This window comes from Brachyhypopomus gauderio, chromosome 1 (assembly GCF_052324685.1).
Source record: "Brachyhypopomus gauderio isolate BG-103 chromosome 1, BGAUD_0.2, whole genome shotgun sequence".
NCBI lineage: Eukaryota > Metazoa > Chordata > Actinopteri > Gymnotiformes > Hypopomidae > Brachyhypopomus > Brachyhypopomus gauderio.
The window spans coordinates 30112290-30133375 of record NC_135211.1 but is presented as its reverse complement, the minus strand read 5'-3'; the positions used below and the strand labels follow the sequence as shown (position 1 = coordinate 30133375).

Genomic DNA, 21086 nt, shown 5'->3' with positions numbered 1-21086 from the left:
CATCTTCCTCCTAATTAAAATCCACATATTCTATTGGATATTCTAATTATTTCAACCTGAACTTCCTGGGTAACTCCATATGGTGATAAGAAAGAATAATAACGGGTGGTATAATTGAAAAATACAAAAATATGAAGCAAATCTTAAATATCTAAGAATATACACTAATGGGTTATGTGCAACAATACAGATGCGTGGGCACCTGTGCACCTCATCCAAAAATGTATTTAATAGACATTTATAATTATAATTCATTTATTTCTAGTCTCCTATGTGACCATTGTGTTGGAAGTTGGCTACAAATAATGAAATGTAAGCAAAGTTCCAGACTATATCAGAGGCAATGAAAAATGTACAATAAATATTTCAGAAGCTAAAACAGAAGCTGTAAATATCTTTTGAGTGGTATCTGGGACTACTTTAACAATGTACCTCTTCAACAGACAGACTAGGTGTGAGTCAACCTCTGAGCTATGGATGAATGATTAATAATTTTGTTTCAAAATTGCAATTTAGTAAGAATGCAAATTTCCCACTGCAAAAAAATGCTATTCTATTCAAGCACTATTAGTGCTTTGCAACATTCCTATTGCTTCACAAGTATATTGTTGCTTCTCAGCACTTCATGTCACTGCTTGTGCTTGCTCTATAATAGCACTGTTTAAACAAACAACAAATCATTTCTTTAGGTTCTTTGTATGTGGGAATGTTGGTAGTTCTGCTTACAGTCATTTGACTACATGGACATTAACAAACAACTGCACAACTGGTTCCTGTAGACCCCAGTCCATCTGGGTCTCTGTATTGTCCCTATACAAGCCTTGTATAGATCCCTTTATGGGTTCCTGTATGGTGAGGAAAAAGGCATGACTATTCTCAGCCCCTGGGGGCCAGTACTGCGACCATCCTCTGGACCCCCCCCCCCCCCAATCATTCATAATGGATTACGGCAGCAGGTGCAGAGGGTTCTGCAAGGGTTAAACAGAGTGCAGATTATGAGGGGTGCGGGTGGGCATTAATGCATGGAAGACCACAATCTTGTTACTGCCTGAGATGGACTCATCTGGCCAGGCTTGTCTTCTTGGCCCCGCCTTAGCCCCGCCTCTCCTTCCAGACATTCTCCACCAGTCTGCCGGTCCTACATTCAATTAAACTAATGGACATCTGTATAGCAGTGAATCCCAATGCTTCCGTCTCAACACAGTGGCACACACACACACACACACACACACACACACACACACACACACACACACAAAGGATCTGTTAGATGAGCCTCTTTTACCAAGCTTTTTAATCAATGCATGGCAAAGACAAACTTGACAAATGTTTGATATACACTCCAGTTTCAATCTAAGTCGTAATTTCCCCACACATCCCCGGTGAGATGTCTTCTGTAGGTTATTTGCAAGTCAATAAACATGTTGATACATTTGGAGAAAAAAAGCATGATGGATGTGTTTTTCTTCATAACAAGCCAATCTGTCATTTTTTCCAAGTCAAACAGAAAAAATCAGATATATTGAGAGTAGTTCTTCACTATCAATAGCGCTGAAGCTCGACAAATCTGCACGCAAGTCCTGGTTGTAGTGGACTATCTGTAAACATCCTAAGGGCATGTCTTATGCCAATTATTCGGCCCAAACTGTGGCAGCATCACAAGGTCGAAGGCATGGGAGACCTTCTAAAGGCCTTCACACTGCTCTCCACACTGAGTAATCATGTGATGAATCATGTGATTCCCATGAGATCGGATGGCCTTAGAGACATGGGGCCCACAGAACATCTTAAGGACATTTAAAAGGCCCTAGGCTGTATTCTGTTGATGTCTGTCATCTGTCAGCCCTAATTCCAAATTACCTGACATATCGGGACCAACTTTTGGACAAAAGGATTGGTTGTGCAGCCTTAAGTTGACAACAAATTCCCAGTTTCTCACTCACGTTCTATCCACTTCGGTTCCTCTATGCACACTTTGCCACGGCAGAGAAACACAGCAACACAACAGAGCGACCTCCTTGCTGTCAATATGTTACCCTTCATCCAAAACCTGACCCTCACTAACCACACCTGGCCTGAGCGTCGTGTGGAGAAAGGCAGCGCCCTCTGTTTGGTCGAAAAAACCTTACTGAACCCTTTGACCTTGTCCTAGGGTGAAGGTCATGGCTGCTCTGTTATTCTACCCCAGTTCCCCCTATCTGACAATGATGCTAGCAACCTGAGAACCCATGAGAGACAGAGGGACTCTGGAGCGGGGGCAGGGCAGGGTGTGGCGGGGTAAATGATCGATAGTCTACTAACAGCAAGGCACTGGAGGTTATGGATACCTATTTTGCCCACTGCTTACAGGAATTCTGCCTTTTTTATAGAGCCCCATCGAAATGTATACGATGTTTTGCACATTGATTACTGCATTTTTGTTACTCACACAGGAAGGAGCAGCAGGTCCATAATGGAGAAGGTCTTGAGGTTTTGAAATGGTAATGCAGGTTTTTTATCCTGTGGTTGGAAAACGGAAACCTTTACAGATTCCACTTCCGTATCCTGACTAAGAAAAATAAAATGGCATCTGAGGTGTGCCATTTTTGTTAATAGACAGTGTGTAACTTGGTAAGAGTGTATAAATTAGTATTACAATTTCAGAATTATACTTTGAGAGAGATGAATGCATGAATTAGCATCTTAAATCAGTGGAGTCCTTTCCTTCAGGACTTTTCCTAAAACCCTACCAAGATATTTTATGTCCTGCTGAGATGGCCTAAAGCGGCCAGACTAAAAGGGGTGAAAGGTTAAGATGAGGATAAGTGCAGATAAAGGACGTAAATGGATCAAGAGATTCCGAAACCGATGACTCTATGTACCACGTGGTAAATGCCATGGCAGTGTTCTAGATTATACAGCTCACAAACCACAGGCCATAAACGTTATAGCCAAAGTCAAACCCGAAGTTAGCACATGGAAGAACAGCAGTGGTGAACAGCAGTGGTGAACAGCAGTGGTGAATAGCAGTGGTGAAGCTGGTGCTCCTTTCTACCGATTATGTCACATCACCTGATCTCTGGGTGGGCTGGCAGTCCAGAAAAGACTATAATGACAAACTGCAGACGTACGTTTTGTCCTTGTGCCTGAATTGGTTGTAATTCGAGCCGAGCTATTCTTAATTTTATTACGCGCACTCAGATTCCTGGCTACTGTGCTGCATGGCTTTACCCTTTTCAGTCATTCCAGTATCCCTGAGCTTTTCAAAGGACTCCAGTTATAAACAAACAAACAAACAAGTAAATAAACAAGCAACTAAAGAGACCATCAGGAGATGTTCGTGTCAAGCTTCTTTTTTAAAACTCCAATTCAGGCACTTGTGTTTTGCCTCTGAGGCTCTGGGAGCAGGAATGAGACTCCCGTTCCCAGGCTCCCTCCACACGGTGCGGAGCTGAGATGAAGGCACACGTGTGACTCGAGGGAGGGACGTCTCCATCCTCCTTTGGCCAATGTCGCAGGCGGTGCGATGGGCTTGGCTGATGTGTGGGTCTCAGGAGAGCCGTGAGCTCTCTTTCCGCACAACGATATTAGCCCGAAGCCTCTCTCAACAGACCCGTGCAGAGTCAAAATTCCATTTTACTAAATTCTGAGCACAGACCTGTGACTTTTAGGTAGATACTGATCTTTTATAAAGTAAGCGTATAAATGATGACCAATTTCAGCTGTAATATTATGTAGGCCACAATTTACCCTATTAGTTTATCTGTGTTACACTATTTGCACATAACTGAGTCCAGTTTTCCGATAACATGTTAAGAATGTGTCTGAACCACAGTGTGAAAAAAGGTGAAGCATTATGTGAATTTTATCAGCTATTTATCTCCTTGACATTGCTCGGGAGCCACAGTGTCAGAACAGTGCCGTTAATGTTAAGAAAAAGCTTGGCTTGTATAGGCACCTACATTGCCTGGAATGTGTGTCCATAAACATCGGCACTCTAAAACAGCTACCGGGATTTGTAAATGACCGTTCGACAGCATCAGACAGAAGTTGAAATGAGAATAATTGAAATGTGCTATTCTGCTGTGAAAGCAGTCTGGTGTCTGACCTTCGGTCCCCTCTCAGTGAGTCAGTGGACAAACACTGATAAATGTGAACAGCAACAGTTTGAAATAAATGTGCTAGAGAAAAAGACTGAGGTTTTCTGAGTAAACCTTCAGTAAGCTTTAGAATTATAGTTGACCATGAACAGGCAAAGCATACACGGCTACATACACCTAAAACCTACACCTAAAAGCTAGCTGTGGCAGCTGAGGTCTTGTTAACTGACTTTAATTGTTCCCCTTTTTGGACATATTTTAGATCCCATCCAACCACTAAAATGCCTGTGAGTCATAAAGAAAGCAGGAAACGAACAATGGAAAAGTATCCATCCAAACATTGTTCTTTATTTTTGACTCAAAAAAAAAAAAATCCAGGATTTAAATCATTTAATCCAAAGATGTTTAGACCACCAGTGGGATAATCTAGCATACCTCATGCCCAGAAATTGCGTGTTAAGTGGTGTGCAGATCATTCTGGAACAGAAAAGATTGATAACAACCCTAAAGTGACAAACTCCCCTCCAAACAGCATAAGGTCTGTCAGGGGCCACAGGCAATTGTGTGGGAGTTGGGGAGAATTCAAACCGGCTTTTATGTCCGCAGCACAGGGCCAGCGTGCCACGCCGTGCTCGGAGTGAGAAAGACCTGTCAAAGCAGTTCTGGAAGGCCATCAGTCAGAGCACTCTCCCACTTCCAAACAACCAGGCAGTTCGGAGGAACCTAACCTTTCCATCTAACCCCAGGGGACATTCTCTGAGGGCGTCCACACACTCCCGAGCTCCCGCACTGCCCGGAGAATTGCTTGTTTAAACAGAGGCAGTAATCCGAAAGCATTCCCGCACGCCTCACGGCGTCCGTGTGCCAACGGCAGCCGCGGAGCGTCAAAGACCCAGTAGCCTCCTCCTCCTCCTGCCGTGTGCGCCAAGCCAAAGAACCGCCGACCGCTTCCCGCATCGCTTGGGTCTAGAGCCCCACGCTGGCGTTCAGGATTTTCATTGAGATTTATTCTACACCATTGTGAGTTACAGTCCTCACGCATGATCCCAGAGCTGGCTGATCCAATGATTATTATGGGCAGCCTTTTTGTGTTTACATATTGAGATTATAGAGTCATACCCTATCTGTTAAGCAGACAAATAGTTAATGTCATTACTCTTGAGATTTGTTTCTAGATACATACTCTTAGCCCTGTGTCTGGGACAACAGCAGATTATTATGCAGATTTTCCTACTGCAACACCCCATCTGTCCGTCACATTGATTGACAGGTGCAGGGCCAGTTGGGGGGGGGTTTGAGACAACAAAGATGGGGAGGGGAAAAAAACAGAGGGAAAAAAACAAAGGCAGGATGCTTGGAGATCTGATTAGCATGCACACCACTAGGCTGGGAGCCCTGGCTGAACGCTGCACGCGTGACTGCCGTGCTCTTCTCCCATCTCTAGCCTCTGCGCACCATTGGACAGATACGCTGCAAGGAGGCGGGGCCGGCACACCGTGCCCACCTGCCACGGCCTCAGTCCAGGACCCCCAGCGCACCCAGAGCCAGTGACATGGAGTCAGGGGCTGCATGAGGGTGGTGGTTGTGGGGGAACACACGTACAGAGAGAGCGCAGCAAACCAAAAATAGCACAGCCTTGTTAAATATTTCAGGCACTCAGCTGGCAGAAGGGAGCGAGAAAAAAAGCCCCCCCCCAAAAGAAAAAAAGAAACAAGGAAAAACTGCAAACAAAAGCATGAGATGGGAAATGCTGAAATTCTCTGACCTGTGCTGAAACGGAAATATATTTATTCCCCCACCCCCCACCCACAAGCCCCCAACCTCTGGATGTGGTGACAGTTTTCCTGCGAGATGCCGGAGTTTTAGCCTCGGTGGCGAAAATTGCGACGTCTCTCTGCCCCCCCCCCCCCCCCCCCCCCCCCCCCCCAAAACCCCCCTCCCTTCTGTAGGAAGTATGAACGTCCACCCACCTGCCTATACAACTCTGGAGTTGCACACGGAGACCCTGGTGCGGTTATTTAGGTGTTAGCTTCGACCAACCGAAACGTAGCGCGAGGGACCAGCGGTTATTTGCTGTCGGGCCGGGAGTTCATCTCGTTCCGATCTGGCGTTGTCACAGGCCGGACATGGCGACCGCACGTGGGGAGTGTGGCTGGTGCGGGCCATTCTAAGACAGGTGCGTGGCGGCATGTGACACGCTGTCAGAACGCCCCAGTCGGCCATTAAAGAGAGAGAATGGCGGGGTTTTTTTGAGGGATGTCTCATGCTTGGGTATCTGCAGCAGGCTCCCCCGGTGTGCAGGAAGAGGGTGATGCAACAGCGGCTGGGTTCGGGACTTGATCAAAAGCATGCGAGAGGCAGCTAGGAGCACAGCGGCAGCACTCTCGCGCGATTGGTGGATTCGGCGGCATCTCCAGCACAGCCATTGCCTTAGCCTATCCGCGCGGGCGTTGCCACCCGCAGTGTAGCGTGGGGGGGGGGGGGGGGGGGGGGCGTGCTCGATCTCCAGTACTGAAGTACACAAGCACAAACAAGTAAAGGTACACGTTAGCCAAAGCGCTAGCTCTCGCATTCCTGCGCTGTGATCTGCACTGCCTCAAGTGCAAACTCAGAACCACTAGTGCCTGCCCCCCTCGTGTTATCTGTTCATTTCTTCTGTTATTTATTGTAACGTGTCGATGTCTCAGTTTGTCACCATATGGTGCTGCCATTCTGCCTCGCCAACACGGAGCGACTCGTTCTCGGCTCCAGAGGATCTCAGGAGTTGGGGGCCGTTGGTTGGTTTACTCGGGCCGTTGATTTTTGGAGTCGTGGCACTCAAGCTTGGCGTGTTGAGCCTGGCTGGCACTGTGGCTGAGAGATAAACCGTGATCCGCGGAAAACCTCCATACTTGGGAACCTCTTGGGGTTCTTTTAATCTATATCTGCAACCAAATTTGGATGGTTGTGTGCCTGAATGTAGCATGTATGACCCTGATCCTGTTAGCAGCGCTGGTGGTATCCCAGTAGTACTCTTCTCACACTGCCATGAGATAATTGTGTGCACACAAACTTTTATGCAGTCCTCGCATGTTTATAAACCCCATAATGGGAAGTAGGTCACCCTAATCGATTCATTTTGGAGAGCCCTGCCGCGATGGTAATGGAGATTAGTGAGTATTAGGGCGCAGAGTGTGGGAGTAGGGGGGTGGTAGTGACGTAGCGCAGTGGGCGTAGAACCAGCGTCATGTGGCGAGATGATTATATCTTCAAAAATGAGTGCAGCCATCAGCTGCAGGGCTGTCTCATCCCTAATTCATACTGACACTGCATCTCTGGAGCTCGATAGTAGAGAGATCTGCTGGGCGATTGCTGGCAAAGGCAGGTACACTGAAGGAGTACAGACCGGGGGGGAGTCTTGCCTAAGAACACACATGAGCCACACTGTACAATTAAAGACCCACAAAGCGTCAGGTAACAGAACTCTGTGGATGTTATGGGATGAGAACACCTTATTTACATGCCTTAGACAACTGATCTTAGATCAGTGCCCCTTACATGGACTTCCATGGTCTTGGCTGTGAGAAGCTAAACAGACCACATCACTTCAGCAAAACGCCCGACAAAACTCCCTGTTACATCCTGCTAATGCCGCATGTCTGCCGCATGAATCAACTATGTTATTGGGATTCCTAAGGGCCTTTGGAGATACATGTGTCACTCTCTTTGGGATTGGTCATTTACTGAAGGCCTTCAGCCCCCCCCCTCTTCCCCTCCCGCCCCATCACTGCCCCCCTCACTGCTTGAGAGATCTGGCCAGTTTTCATTACTGAGAAAGGCCTCCCACTCTCTCCATCTCTCTCCCTCTCTGTTTGCTTATTAGATCTGCTATTCCAGGAGCACATTAGGATATTAAATCCAGCAAGCGAATAGATGCTTCCTACCAACTTGGCAAGATGGCTGTTTCTGCAGCCCCGCCCCTCTGCTCCTGCAGCCCCGCCCCTCTGCCTCTTCTTGTTCCCCCTTCTCCATCTTCCCTCCTCTCCCCCAGTCAGAACGGATACGTGGCCCAGCGGCGAGAGAGAGAGAGAGAGAGAGAGAGAGAGAGAGAGAGAGAGAGAGAGAGAGAGAGAGAGAGAGAGAGAGAGAGAGAGAGAGAGAGAGAGAAAGGGAACTGGACAGAAAAAGCAGGGGAATCTTTCGCCACGCCGGGCTGTGGACCTCCTCGTCGCTGTCTCCGTGTTACGCCATGACGGGCGGGGCAGGGTGGGGGGGAGGGGTAGGGGTTGTGCTCGCACAATGCCGTCCCTTGTGCAGCGGGGAATGATGGGTGCTGGCCAGGACAGTGGCCGCTCTGTCATCGCGTCGCGTCGCTGCGGCTGGCGCACCAGTGAATAAAGCCGTGCATGCATGTGCCCCCGCTCTCTGGCTCCACCCCCCACCCCGCCAGCGCCATGGCTCTGGCCCAGGGGAGCATTCTCCACCACACGTGAGCACCGGGCCCTCTTTGCTTGGCCACACAGCTGAGCAGGAAGTGAAAGAATGCCTTTTTTGTGCAAGCTCTCGCTCCGAGCCCACACTCGTGACAAAGGCGGACGCGGCGAGACGTCGGGCTCGCTCGGCCGCCCCTCCAGACGCTTTGGCCGGAGACTTTGTTTCTTCGATTAAGAAAGATAATGGTAGCGTCGGGTCCCCGAAGCATGACGCAGGGGAAGTGGGTTTTAGACATGCCTGAGGATTAATTTGTGCCTTTCGATAAGCTCTGAGAAATTTCCAGAAGTACCACTTCATCGTGCATGACCTAACTCTTTGAGATTGGCCTACCTCATTGAGCATCCTGCCAAACTTAATTAAAGAGGGAGTCAGTGGGGACGTCTCCCCCTCCCTGACCCCATTTGACATAGTACGCAGTCTTGTTCACCCTTGCATAAATGTGCCTCAGTTAAAACAAAAAGAGCTAAACTGGTAGGGTTCCTAGGTCAAACATGTTTGGACCTTTCAACTGGGCCAGTGAAAGAACACCAGGCTCATAGCAGGACCAACCCGTCTCCATGGTTTGGGTACACAACCGGTGACTTGAGACGCTGAACACAAGTGCAGAACCCTATGAGCCCAGAGAGCCAGAACCTGGTTGTTGGGGTCAGGGCTCGCCTTGACATAATAGCCTGACCAAGCCTGGAAGGATCCATACGGAGGAGAGACGTGTTGAGCTTGTGGGGACGGGATGAACAGTGGGGGGTGGTTTGTTACTTACAGGACCGGTAGACTTGGCTCACCCCTTTAATGCATTTCACCAGGGTCATCCTACAAAGTTCTGGAAGAGTGAGCAGACGTTCATCTCTGCACGGGTAATCGGAGGCCGACTGGGCTTTGGAGCTTCCAGCTTGTGTCTCTCAGTCCAGCAGTTATGATCCAAAATGGACATGTTTATAGGCTCATATTGGGCCATAGTGTCATTTCAAGGACAACATATTCCTGTCCTGTATGTGATTATAAGCATTTTTAAGAATTAATAGTTACTTATTGTATTGGCTGTTTTTGTTTGAAGCATATGCTAGTAGAGAAGAGTGCACAGATTAAATGAATTGTAGTTAACACCATGGAGAGTGAGGAACACTGATTTGACTAATTACAAATACACTTTGGTGACTGATTTTGCATGTTTAACAAATGTGTTCACATATTCTCTAAATCATCATTCTCATCCATGCGGGAGCATCATAACAGCCATAGCGCGATACGTTTACAAAAAGGCAGTCTTGCCTCTCTGCTCCTCCCGTGCCGTCTGCTGACTGCGTGTGAAGATCTCGACGCTCTCCAGAAGCTATCAGCCACCGGGGCGTGTCAAGCAAGCCCCCCTCCCCCTGTTCCTTCTGGTCAGTTATTAACCTATAACCCCTGTGCCCAACCCCCCTCTGTAAGTCAGACAGAAGATTTAAGCTCCCTTCCAATGTGATCCTCCCTCTGTGGAGTCGGAGTGATTGTAAACGAGGCCTCCTCCACGTCCTCCTCCTCCACCTCCTCTTCCTCCATATCCTCCTCTACGTCCTCCACCATGTCCTCCTGCATGTCCTCCTCCAGCTCCACGTCCTCCTCCATGTCCTCCTCTTAACTGCTCCTCCCTTTCACCTCCAGCAGCCGTGCTCCCCAACACGGTGTCCCTCTACTAACGTGGAAAGAGTAAAGGCTTGACCAGGAGTTGCGTCTCGATCAGTGTGTCTCCCAGTGAAGGCCTCGACCAATCAGGCAAAGGGAAGACACCCTGGAGCTCGTAAACGTACTTGCCGGAAAATTCTCCAAAGAGCTCTGGTGTGTGTGAGTGTTTGGGCTTGTAATGGTGGAAACAGGGTGATAAGTTAGACACGGTGTGACAGTCCTCCTGGTACCTGACTTTAATTGAGAATGGCAAGCATTCTGTTTGGCAGAGCAGGTGTTCGATACACACGTCCAAATAATTATATCCTTAAAAACCTCCAGCCTCTCAACTGTTTATTTCTTCATTAGCTGTCACTTATCTGGTAAATAATTTAAAACATTTACAGGTTCAACAAAATAATTGTCTCTGTATGTAGTTGGCAGACTTTTACAAAAATACAAATTATTTGACAAACTAAATAATTAAGACAAGAAATGTAATCACTCGTCAAACTTCTTTACTAGTTTTTTGCCTACTGCCCTCTGTCCAAACAATGAAAAAGAATAACCAAATCCACAATCAGTCATATTTATGTTACATGTTGTTAGTTGAATGTCAAGATTCATGTCCCTTCTGATAGGAAGGATTGTTGAATCTCATTTTTAAGGCAGCACATAGCCCTAAGCTCTGACATTAACATGCATTAATGAAGGACAGTACTGCTTAGGGTAACTCCTGGGGGGAGGGGGGTGAATAAAAGAATCTCACACTAATTAACATGTGACTGATTTTCAATTAACAGCGACCTCATTCTCTCCTAAAGCAAAGAAGAGGCTTTTTGTTCAGAATGGTAGATTGTCTCTCTTGCGCTCTATGGTGCTGGCTCACCAAGAACAATATGCGTCTTCTTTCTTCATGTAAAGGGCAGCACTGTTTAACGCTGGACGTTACAGACTTATAAAGGCTAAGACAAATATTTCACCATCCCCCAGGACTACAGCGGTACAAACAACAGCGTTTGTGTAGCATGAAAACGCCTCCCCCAACGTTGGCTTCAGTGCAGGTCAAAACATTCATCTGTGTGGTCAAAATGCACCTTCATCTTTCTACATTACTACTACTTGCTCAGAAATGGGGTTTTGACATGGAAGAAGGGGACAGTTTCTGTGAGTGTGTGTGTGTGTGTGTGTGTGTGTGTGTGTGTGTGTGTGTGTGTGTGTGTGTGTGTGTGTGTGTGTGTGTGTGAGTGTGTGTGTGTGTGAGTGTGTGTGTGTGTGTGTGTGTGTGTGTGTGTGTGAGAGAGAGAGAAGAAGGGGACAGTTTCTGTGAGTGTGTGTGTGTAAGAGAGAGAGAAGAGGGTGTGGAAGGAGAGCTTTGACACTGATGGGGGGAAAGAATTCCAACTGAAGTGGTTATGAGTGGCGAGTAACTAGCACAAGAGACAAGAAGCTCTAAGTTTAGACCTGGGCTCAAGACAGAAGCAAACAATCGCACCACCAAAGTGGGAACAGGCCGATAAACCAACAACATACAGCCACGCCACATTCCTGCTTTTGAACCAGATGTCTGCGGATTGTGAAACTCTGGCAAGCAGCATTTAGTTTGTCGGCTAAGCAGGTGGAGTGAAGTTTGGGTGCTGCCGAACGTCCCCGATGACTCGGCCAGCATGCAGTCTAGGAATTAAAGTACCTGTATGTGCAATGTTTCCAAGTCCATGACATTTAGTACAGGGAGCTATACCTATAAATGAACCATGTACAAGAACCTGCCCACGTGATCTTAAGACTCATTTAGCAGGAGGAAGCTGTGCAAGAGGAGGAACTGGTGGAAAACGTGTCCGAGGACCAATTACTCATTTGGTAACGTGGGCTTTATTAATCTGATTTGCATTCCTGCCTGTCGGTTTAATATATAGTGTAGTAAAAGCTTCATTTTGTTAATGATTACTATGTTTCAAACTGACTCTGAATTCTGGCATATGCAGTAAAATGTGGTGCCAGCTTCCATATTTTGATGAACTCTTGTGGTGTGTTACGGTTGTACAGTTATATTGTGGTGTGCTACGGTTGTCTAGTTATATCATGGTGTGTTAATGAAATCAAAGCACGCCATTTCCTCAGAAGAGGTACTTTGGAATGGAAGGAAAAGCTTGAATAGGAGCACTTAGAGACCTTCGTGTCCAACAAGACATGCCCTTTTGGGTGTCTAATCCGGGAAGTCACGTTGGAGGCCCAAGGTACCGGCCACTGATGCCAGCATACAGGCGAATGATCAATATCTCTGCCCAACTGTGTTTGATAATGCCCCGCCTACAGGCGACTGGCTCCGCCTCCACCACCGGTTGCCGTGAGGCTCGGCGATGCACCAAGCTTAGCTTTGAACTCCAAACACTGGAGGGGGAAGTAAACAAAACAGAGGTGAAAAAGGAAAATCTGCATTAATCACATGGATTTATGGTATGCAAATGTACTTGGAATGTGGAATCGCTAGCAAGAATACGGATCACTGGATTTGGGAAGGCTGACTGCAGCATAGTGTGGAGGTTAGAGGCCCATACAGACCCGGTTAGGGGCCCCATACAGACCCAGTTAGGGGCCCATACAGACCCGGGCCAGCATAAACCCGTAACTCCTGGTTAATCTTCAGTGGTGAGTGACCTGTATTTTTTTAAGCATTTCGTACCATTTTAAAGGCATAATCAGGAATCCCTAATAATGATATTCCAACTATTAAAATACACCAAAATAGAAATGTAGTTTGAATCCTACTATAGGCCCAGGACTTTTTAATTGCCTTCCTTTCCAGAACTGCAGATGGCAGACTGCAGAGATGAGCCCATTTACACCGGCAAGTGCTGACATAGCAGAGCAGGAAGTGACATCAGCACAGGGGCAGAGCTGCGGTGTTGTTTTCCGGCCCTGGGGAGGCGAGGTTTTCTTTCATCATTTGAGGACCATCATTTGAGCAGCTGTGACATCATTCTGACAATGTTCCTCACCGGGCGTTCAATAAGAGAAAATCAAACCATGATCAAAAGATGCACAATTTCTGTCCGGTGATCATTTATTATTCCTCAAAAGTATACAGCTCTGTCCCATGATGTGAAACAATTTGCTTTGTGGAGAAAAACATAACAAAACATGCTATTGACACGTGGGCAACATAGTCTTACGCCGACTAAAGGTTTCGCTTCAGACCAAAGCTAATGTTATTTTCTGTAGTTGTAATGAGCAGAGTGCATGTACATCTAGAATGCCTCCATATTCCATTCCTCCATGAATGAACGCTGCTAAACTGGTTGAGGTGACTGAACCTGATCATGATTTTTGGGAGCACGTTTTGGATTTTGATACGGTTCTCTTCTGGGTTCAATAGATGCAATTACTTGAATGCAACAGCACAAAAAAAAAGACATTCAGACGTTCCCAGCTGAATCAAATATCAATCAGTCATATTCAAATTACTGTTCTGTAGACACTGTGGTGAGGCAACTTTAATGTCTCTTTCACAACATGGCACTTTGGAAGTGCGTTCTTTATTTATTGAAAAGCTAGCCCACAAATCTAGCACCTCGTTTTCAAGGGGATTCTTGGAGGCACTGGATAACACAGGTCTGAGTATACACAACAGCAACCCTAACAGTAACCCCTAACCCCTAACCCTAACCTTCACCCTCGCAACTGAGGGCTGCATCACCAAGATGAAGCAGCATGCAGAGCACATCTTTCCTTTTATACGGAGTGAAAGCACCAGCAAGGAACCTTTATCTTTACAGAACAAGCCGGTTTGCAGGACTCTTTGTTTGGCCCTGACTGTATCAGAGAAATACCACTCACACAAAGCGTCGTTTCTTCCCCAGTGCCAACAGGACTTTATCACGTCTTCATTTTTGTTTGTTGAGGATAAACGCTACGTCTTGGTTGGGTTTCTAGCTACATGAAAAACCTTATCATACGCTATCTCTTGTTTGATTTTCTTATTTAACCTAACCCGTGATACATAATTTTTTATTGCAGTATTACTTAAACAGAAGTATCACAGAAACATTCAGTATATACAAGACTGGAATCTTAACAAGGCGATTTTGAAATGTGTATTTTCCTGTCAGTAATTATTCAACGACTATCTGTCAACCCCAAACTCTTCACCTACATTAAATGTCATAAAAATCCACTGAATTGCTACATTGCGCAAATGAGCACACTGTAAAAAATGCCGTATTGCGATACATTTCGTACACTTATTAACACACATGCTTTGCTTATTTTATGAAGGTTTAAATGTCGGCCGATCGACCAAACAACTCGCCGCACAATCAAACGGAACGTCCAGTAGTGGCGTGTGTCGCGCGCGCGTGACGGCTCGCGGACGCTCCAGCCCGTGTGACATCTCCGCAGATTTGCGATGTCAGTGTAGTCCGCCGCGCGCCCCCCGCCACTCCGCTAACAATGGAGACGAGTGCTTCGCCTGCCGTGCCAAACTACCGTCAGGATCCACGCACATCTGTCCAGACTGTGCCATATGTCGCCTACAGCAGGGAACGGCGATCTCAGGCGTTCCCGACCCCGTGGGTCGACGTGCAGCTTAAAGCTACTTTGCACTGGTTTACCTGTTCTCGTGAGCGCATGCAGGACTTGGTCCTGCTTACTCTAATAAATCCAGCATTCGCATCTACATTGAGGAAGCCTGCACTGAATTTCTCCACCACACGAGACAAGTGAGCTCAACATTCGGCAACTTGTTAGTAAAATCATTTTAAAAGAGCTTAGATCTTGTGCCACATTCATGGTAAATGTCTATAATCCAACGTGGTTTCGCATGTTAGTTCTTGAAAGTTCAGAAATGCTAGTATGGTGGAAGCTGAAGTCGCTCGTGTCGTCTGAAAGGCAGCGTTCCCCCGTGGGACAACATCTTTTGAAGTCGGTGACATGGTTAACGCTCCCGTTCGTATAATACTTTGCTTGCGCGATTCACCAAGGTATATTCATCTGTTTCGCAGACAGAAAACTAGTCATAATATGATGGAAAGAGTGTTAGAAAGAAATAGTCTTACCTTTTAATTGTAGATTTGAACGCGCAGATCAAACAAACCGGAATTGTGTTATATATTCCCGGCTGGTGTCCACATTGTCAGCGCGAGGCTTTTACTGTAAGAAAAAATCCTGATGTCAGAGTGGAACAATAAGCCAGAGAGAGAGAGAGAGAGAGAGGGAGGGAGAGAGAGAGAGAACGCAAGAAGGGGGGCAAAGATGTATGCACGGACGTGGGACTACCCTATCCAATTACAACAGATAAATGAGAGGCTAAATGAAAACCATGCACTATGGGTACAGCACATCACCGGAGACCGCGCGAGGAGGGGACTGTTCGAACTCCATGCGCATTTATTTTTGTTTAATTATCGAATTCTCGAGCCTCGCTGTCCTCACTCCCACGATATTCCAAAATATCGTGCCCGGCTTTTACCTACCTCGCTTTCTGGTATTATTAAAAAGGTCGATGCACGGCGATTGTCCGAAATGCACATCCTAGAATTGCCGATTCGCAGTAGGTTAGCAGTGAACAAATGCACATGTGCTGTAAAACGTTCAGAGATAGCCCTGTGTCGATTACTTCAGTTGAGATCCGGCCAAAGGTGATGGCACTTTCGCGCGCGTCCGATAGGCTGCGCATCTTTGACTATGCAATGCCCTTTAACTGTAAATAGAATGCGTAAATATATTCCTGTTCCAAAATCACACAATTGATAGATTTTCATCCTACAAACTGCATATCTTTAACTATGCAGTACCCTTTAAATATAAACAGAATGTAAATATATTCCTATTCTAAAATCAAGCACAATAATAGTGGTATTAACTACTCATAGTTTTATTTAAACCAATTTAAAATATATTCTCTCCCACAGTCATACAAAAATACGTAGTGATTTTAATAAATAAGTGACCGAAAATGTGTAATGTGTATTTATTCTTTGACTTGGTAACGGAGTAAGATCTGAAAATGTCGTGACAAAATCTCTTGGGAGTCATGAACTCTTGGGAGTCGCGCTCATATGCAGCTGTGAGAGACTCGGTCAGCTTTGTAATGCAGCCATGTGCTAATCAAACCTAACGAGCGACATTCTGCACCAGGCATTGCCGCATTTCCTTCTATCTCTTGAGTTTGGCGCCATCTAGTGTAAACGAGGCACAAAATTGACTCGAAAGATTTAGTTACGGCTTTACCCATCAACAATTTATAACCATGTGTAAAATGGATTTATATTCTGTAATCATGATACTGTCAAAACGCAAAAAAGAGAAAGAAAACAACCACTAACTAGAAACTAAGTAATTACAAAATAATAACGACAGAACAACTGTGTTACAGTATTGATTTGTGGTATTATTTTATAGTATATAATGTTTAGATATTGCAAAATAACTGTGTTTTTACATTATTATTTCCTTAATTTATTGCTTTCATAAGAAATCCAAATAACAGATGGTGTAGGGTTGCATTGGGTCAAACTCTGCGGATTTGCCTCCCCCTGGTGGCTGTTGTATGGAATGACTCCAATATACAGACGTTCTGCCTATCATGCGCATGCTCAGCAAGCTCCCCGTCTTCTTCCTCTCCGGGTATTTTAATTAATGATCCCCTGCTGTAAGACTGACACAGAGCCGGCTTGGGGGGGGGGGGGGGGGGGTAGTTCTCCTCTTGCTCTGATCTCTCCGGCGACAGACGACCAATCCAGTGCAGAGTCCTTCTGGCCAGTGACGTCTGGCCAGGGTGCTAGAGTCTACCTCCACTTGTCATGCTGTATGCAATATGTGTCCTCGTGCTGTCCAGTTGTCCTGTGAGCAGCTGCCACGGTAATCAGCTCCTGGAGTAGAGGAGCGTGTCTTTCGTGCTTTTCCAAAATGAACAAGAATTTCCTCATGGTGTGATTATGGCACAATAATATATTGGTTTTATGCTAATTTATGGCTAGGGGGGACTAAAGTGGTCAGTATATTGGGTATTACATACTTTATGATTTTTTGTCTATGACATCACAATGGAGCTATTTGACTGCTTGGCTCTAAACCAAACAAGATGGTGGAACAATACATTATGAAGCAGTTACACTCCGCTTTTGCAGGCAGCCATGGTCTGCTCATTATTACTCAACGTACAGTCTTGTTCCCGGGGCATGTGCCATGGTTGCCTTACTACACATGGCATCTTTCTTTCTGGCCTGAATATCCACTGGCATTTACGTGTTCGCCATGTCTGAGCATCTATAATTGGTTTTCGTGGATTTTTGCAGATGATTTACTGTACCTGGCCACAGTGGCTCATGGGCTTGGGTGCACATCTGCGTCACATCCATCACTGTCGGTGTTTAGGTGCTTAACCTTTACTACAATTAGACACACGGGCCTCTCTTTGGAATTGACAGTGGGTCCCGAGTTCAGGTCTGAATTATTCTTTCTTTTTTTGTTTGTTTTGCCTATGTTGCTTTCGAAACAATTTCTTCCAGACGTCTTCCCACACGGATGAGTACCCAGGATGATAGGTATGTGTCCTGTCACCTGGCCGGTTAACGCTCCTGAGAGGCGGCGGACGTCTGCCCACCGATGTGTGTGAAGTATGTCTCCACGTTTTGAAAGATTGTCGAGGGCATCCGTGCACTTAGAGGGCAGAGGTTTGCCGGTCTGTTACTCGAGCACACAGATGGCCGCTGACTCTGTGAGGAGGGCACTACTGCCAAACCCTCCCGAGAAGGAGGCGGCCTAACGCGTTTTAAGGGATTCCCAGCCTGAACCCGGGGGCACCCTAGAACACTTTGCCGCTGCAGTCCCAGCCGAGCCTCTTTGCCTATTGCTCAACCTAGAGAGGCTGTACCAAGTGTCTCTGTTCCCTCTTTGGGATGGTGCCTCCAAACGGCAGACGGAGGGTGTGCTGATGTACGGGCGGATGTACGGGCGGGTGTGCCGATGTACGGGCGGGTGTGCCGATGTACGGGCGGGTGTGCCGATGTACGGGCCGGTGTGCTGATGTACGGGCCGGTGTGCCGATGTACGGGCCGGTGTGCCGATGTACGGGCCGGTGTGCTGATGTACGGGCCGGTGTGCTGATGTAAGGGCCGGTGTGCAGATGTACGGGCGGGTGTGCTGATGTACGGGCGGGTGTGCCGATGTACGGGGGGGTGTGCCGATGTACGGGGGGGTGTGCCGATGTACGGGGGGGTGTGCTGATGTACGGGCGGGTGTGCCGATGTACGGGCCGGTGTGCCGATGTACGGGCCGGTGTGCCGATGTACGGGCCGGTGTGCTGATGTACGGGCCGGTGTGCTGATGTACGGGCCGGTGTGCTGATGTACGGGTGGGTGTGCTGATGTACGGGCGGGTGTGCTGAGTGTGGGCGGCGGTGAGAAATGGCTCGGTCTCTAGTGGGAGGAATAAGTGGCCAATGAATGCGCTGACGGGGAGCCACTCGCACCACCCACTCGAAATGACGCCGTGGCCAAATCGCTACGACTCGCTGGGAGTGTGTGACTGGGACTGGGGGGGCTGCCAAGCAGGTGCGAAAGTATCAGATTGCTGTGGAATTGCACAACCCCCCCACTCCACAACTGGCAGAGGCGTCAGAACCGTGTGGCCCGACTGCAGTAGAGGCAGATGGTACTAGGAGTTGCTGCTCGGAAGGCGTTGTTGAGCATGTGAAGTGTGCAGACGAGGCGTGAACCAGCTGTTACGCCTGGGGGGCTTTTTGGAGCATGGAAGCCTGTATTGTCCAGGTGTATTGTTCTATGACAGGTGTATTGTCCAATAGGGTGGCAGTTAGAACTAATTATGCAAATGTATCAGATTATCAAAGCTACTTTAAAGGGTTAGTTTGGCCAAATAAGGGCAATAGGATAAGAGGACATAAAGGCTAGTGTGGGTAGTTGTTGGTAGTCTTGTTTGAATGTTTTTTTTGTTGTTTTCATCATAGTTCCTTTACAGCTCTTTTTCTGATCTTTTGTTATCTCACTATCATTTTCTGCAGATCAACTTCATCCTTACCACAAATGTCTTGTGTAAACCTCCACTTTGGTAGACTGTCTGTAGAGAGCTCAGAGTAAAGAAGGTTCCTACACACTATTTATATATTTTTATATTCAAAGTGTGCCGTTAGAGTACAAATTGTGCCAATGTATCTTTTCTGAATCAACTCTATTCAAACTCTACTGTCGCCAATTTGATGCCTTACAAAAACTGTATTCAAAATGTTAACAGCATCATTATCAATCTTGAAACAAGGGAGTGGTTTGGACAAAACTCAGAAACAGCTTTGGGCTGTGAAAACATTTTAACACTCTCAGAAGTCAGTTGCCAGACAACGTCAGATACGGATGCTAAATGTTAACATGCTCTTCCCATGTCATTGAAGCTAGTGAGGTTTTGAGAGCTAATATATACACACACAGTTGGATATTCCATGTCTTCTGAGGTATTCTTCTGTACCTCATGTCTGTTCCAACTTGGATGACACCACAGCGCCTTTTCTTCTATATGTTAGAATCATGTATTAATTATTATATCATAATTATTATAATGAAACAATGGTAGTGAATGTTATAATCACAACACAAGCCTAATACGCTAACAGTAAACTAGCTAGAACACTGTATGTGATGTAAAATAATAAATACCATAATGACCTTGTAATGACGTGGATATGAGAGGAGTTAGTCAAGAGGTGTTCTCTGGACTCCCCAGCTTTTATTGTGTAAGGAAGAACAGACTTTGTTCTGAAGAACTATCACTTAAAAACGGCCAATTTAAGATAAATGTTTGCTGTCTAATTTGTATGCTGCACTACTTCGCAAGTCCTATTCGTTTTTATACCCTGCATACACCAGAAAATTTAAATATGATTAACGCAGTGGCAAAATGTCTTACTAATCTATGCAATTCATTGCATGTACAGTAGATGGCGCTCGGTAAGTACGAATAAATGCATTGACAACAGAACTTACCAGTGTCGTCTTATTGACCAGTGATGTTTAGTATTTCATGTTGATGCATTGCTTTAGTCCTGAATAATAAAACCTCTAAAAATGTGTAGTATTAATGTTCAGTTTAAAAAATCAGTTCCACAATTGGACAATAAGTATAAAATGACAGTAAAAAGCAGTGATGTAACTGGGTCTTGGGTAGCAGGGGCAGAGCCGATGTGGCTAATCGGGAGATTCGGGAGGATTCCCGATGGGCCGGCTCATGTCAATCTCTAGTTTGGGCCGATTGGGAGGGGAAAAATTATTTTGGGCCGGATTTGGGCATGAAACTTCCGGGCTGAAAAAGGGGCCCACTCCGGCCCTGAGCAGGGGTGTGACTGGGTGTTGGGTATCGGGGGTGTGGTGGTGTGAATGTGTGTTGTGTAGCAGTGGTGTGGCGGTGTAACTGGGTGTTGGGTAGCAGGGTGTAGTGGTGTAACTGGGTGTTGGGTAGCAGGGTGTGGTGGTGTAACTGGGTGTTTGGTAGCAGGGGTGTGGCGGAGTTACTGGGTGTTGGGTAGCGGGGGTGTGGTGGTGTAACTGGGTGTTGGGTAGCAGGGCTGTGGTGGTGTGACTGGGTGTTGGGCAGGGGTGTGGTGGTGTGACTGGGTGTTGGGCAGGGGTGTGGTGGTGTGACTGGGTGTTGGGCAGGGGTGTGGCAGTGTTGGGTAGCAGGGCTGTGGTGGATTTCTTCTTTCAAACAATTGTGCAATGCAGGCACTAACTGATAATAAAATAACAGTGTTAGGCTAACTTTTGATGATTTGGGCATCTGCCACTATACGCTTCTCGACTTTAAGTTTGAATAATCATAAAATGTTGCAGAGCAACGTATCTCCCGCTACCATTCAACACTGAAAAGCTCTCACATCGGTGAAGGTCA

The 21086-nt window shown here is 46.6% G+C and overlaps 1 protein-coding gene and 1 long non-coding RNA gene across 9 annotated transcripts in view; one reads left to right on the top strand and one right to left on the bottom strand.

Annotated features, from left to right (window-relative positions):
- Window positions 1-15808, bottom strand: part of pcbp4 (poly(rC) binding protein 4) — a 61624-nt gene extending 45816 nt beyond the window's left edge. For 2 of the 6 annotated variants that reach the window (XM_077008084.1, XM_077008092.1), the window contains exon 1: window positions 15248-15458. The gene's annotated coding sequence lies outside the window, so the exon portion shown is untranslated. Of the gene's footprint in view, window positions 1-15247; window positions 15459-15664 lie in introns of those variants that run through there. The other 4 variants (XM_077008076.1, XM_077008103.1, XM_077008068.1 and 1 more) reach the window with 3 other exon arrangements.
- The window catches only part of LOC143516479 (uncharacterized), a 39508-nt gene that overhangs the window by 642 nt on the left and 17780 nt on the right, over window positions 1-21086 (top strand). The window contains exon 1 of one of the 3 annotated variants that reach the window (XR_013131700.1): window positions 12782-12842. The exons of the other annotated variants lie outside the window; for them this stretch is intronic. This is a non-coding gene — a long non-coding RNA (uncharacterized LOC143516479). Of the gene's footprint in view, window positions 1-12781; window positions 12843-21086 lie in introns of those variants that run through there. 3 annotated transcript variants of the gene reach the window in all.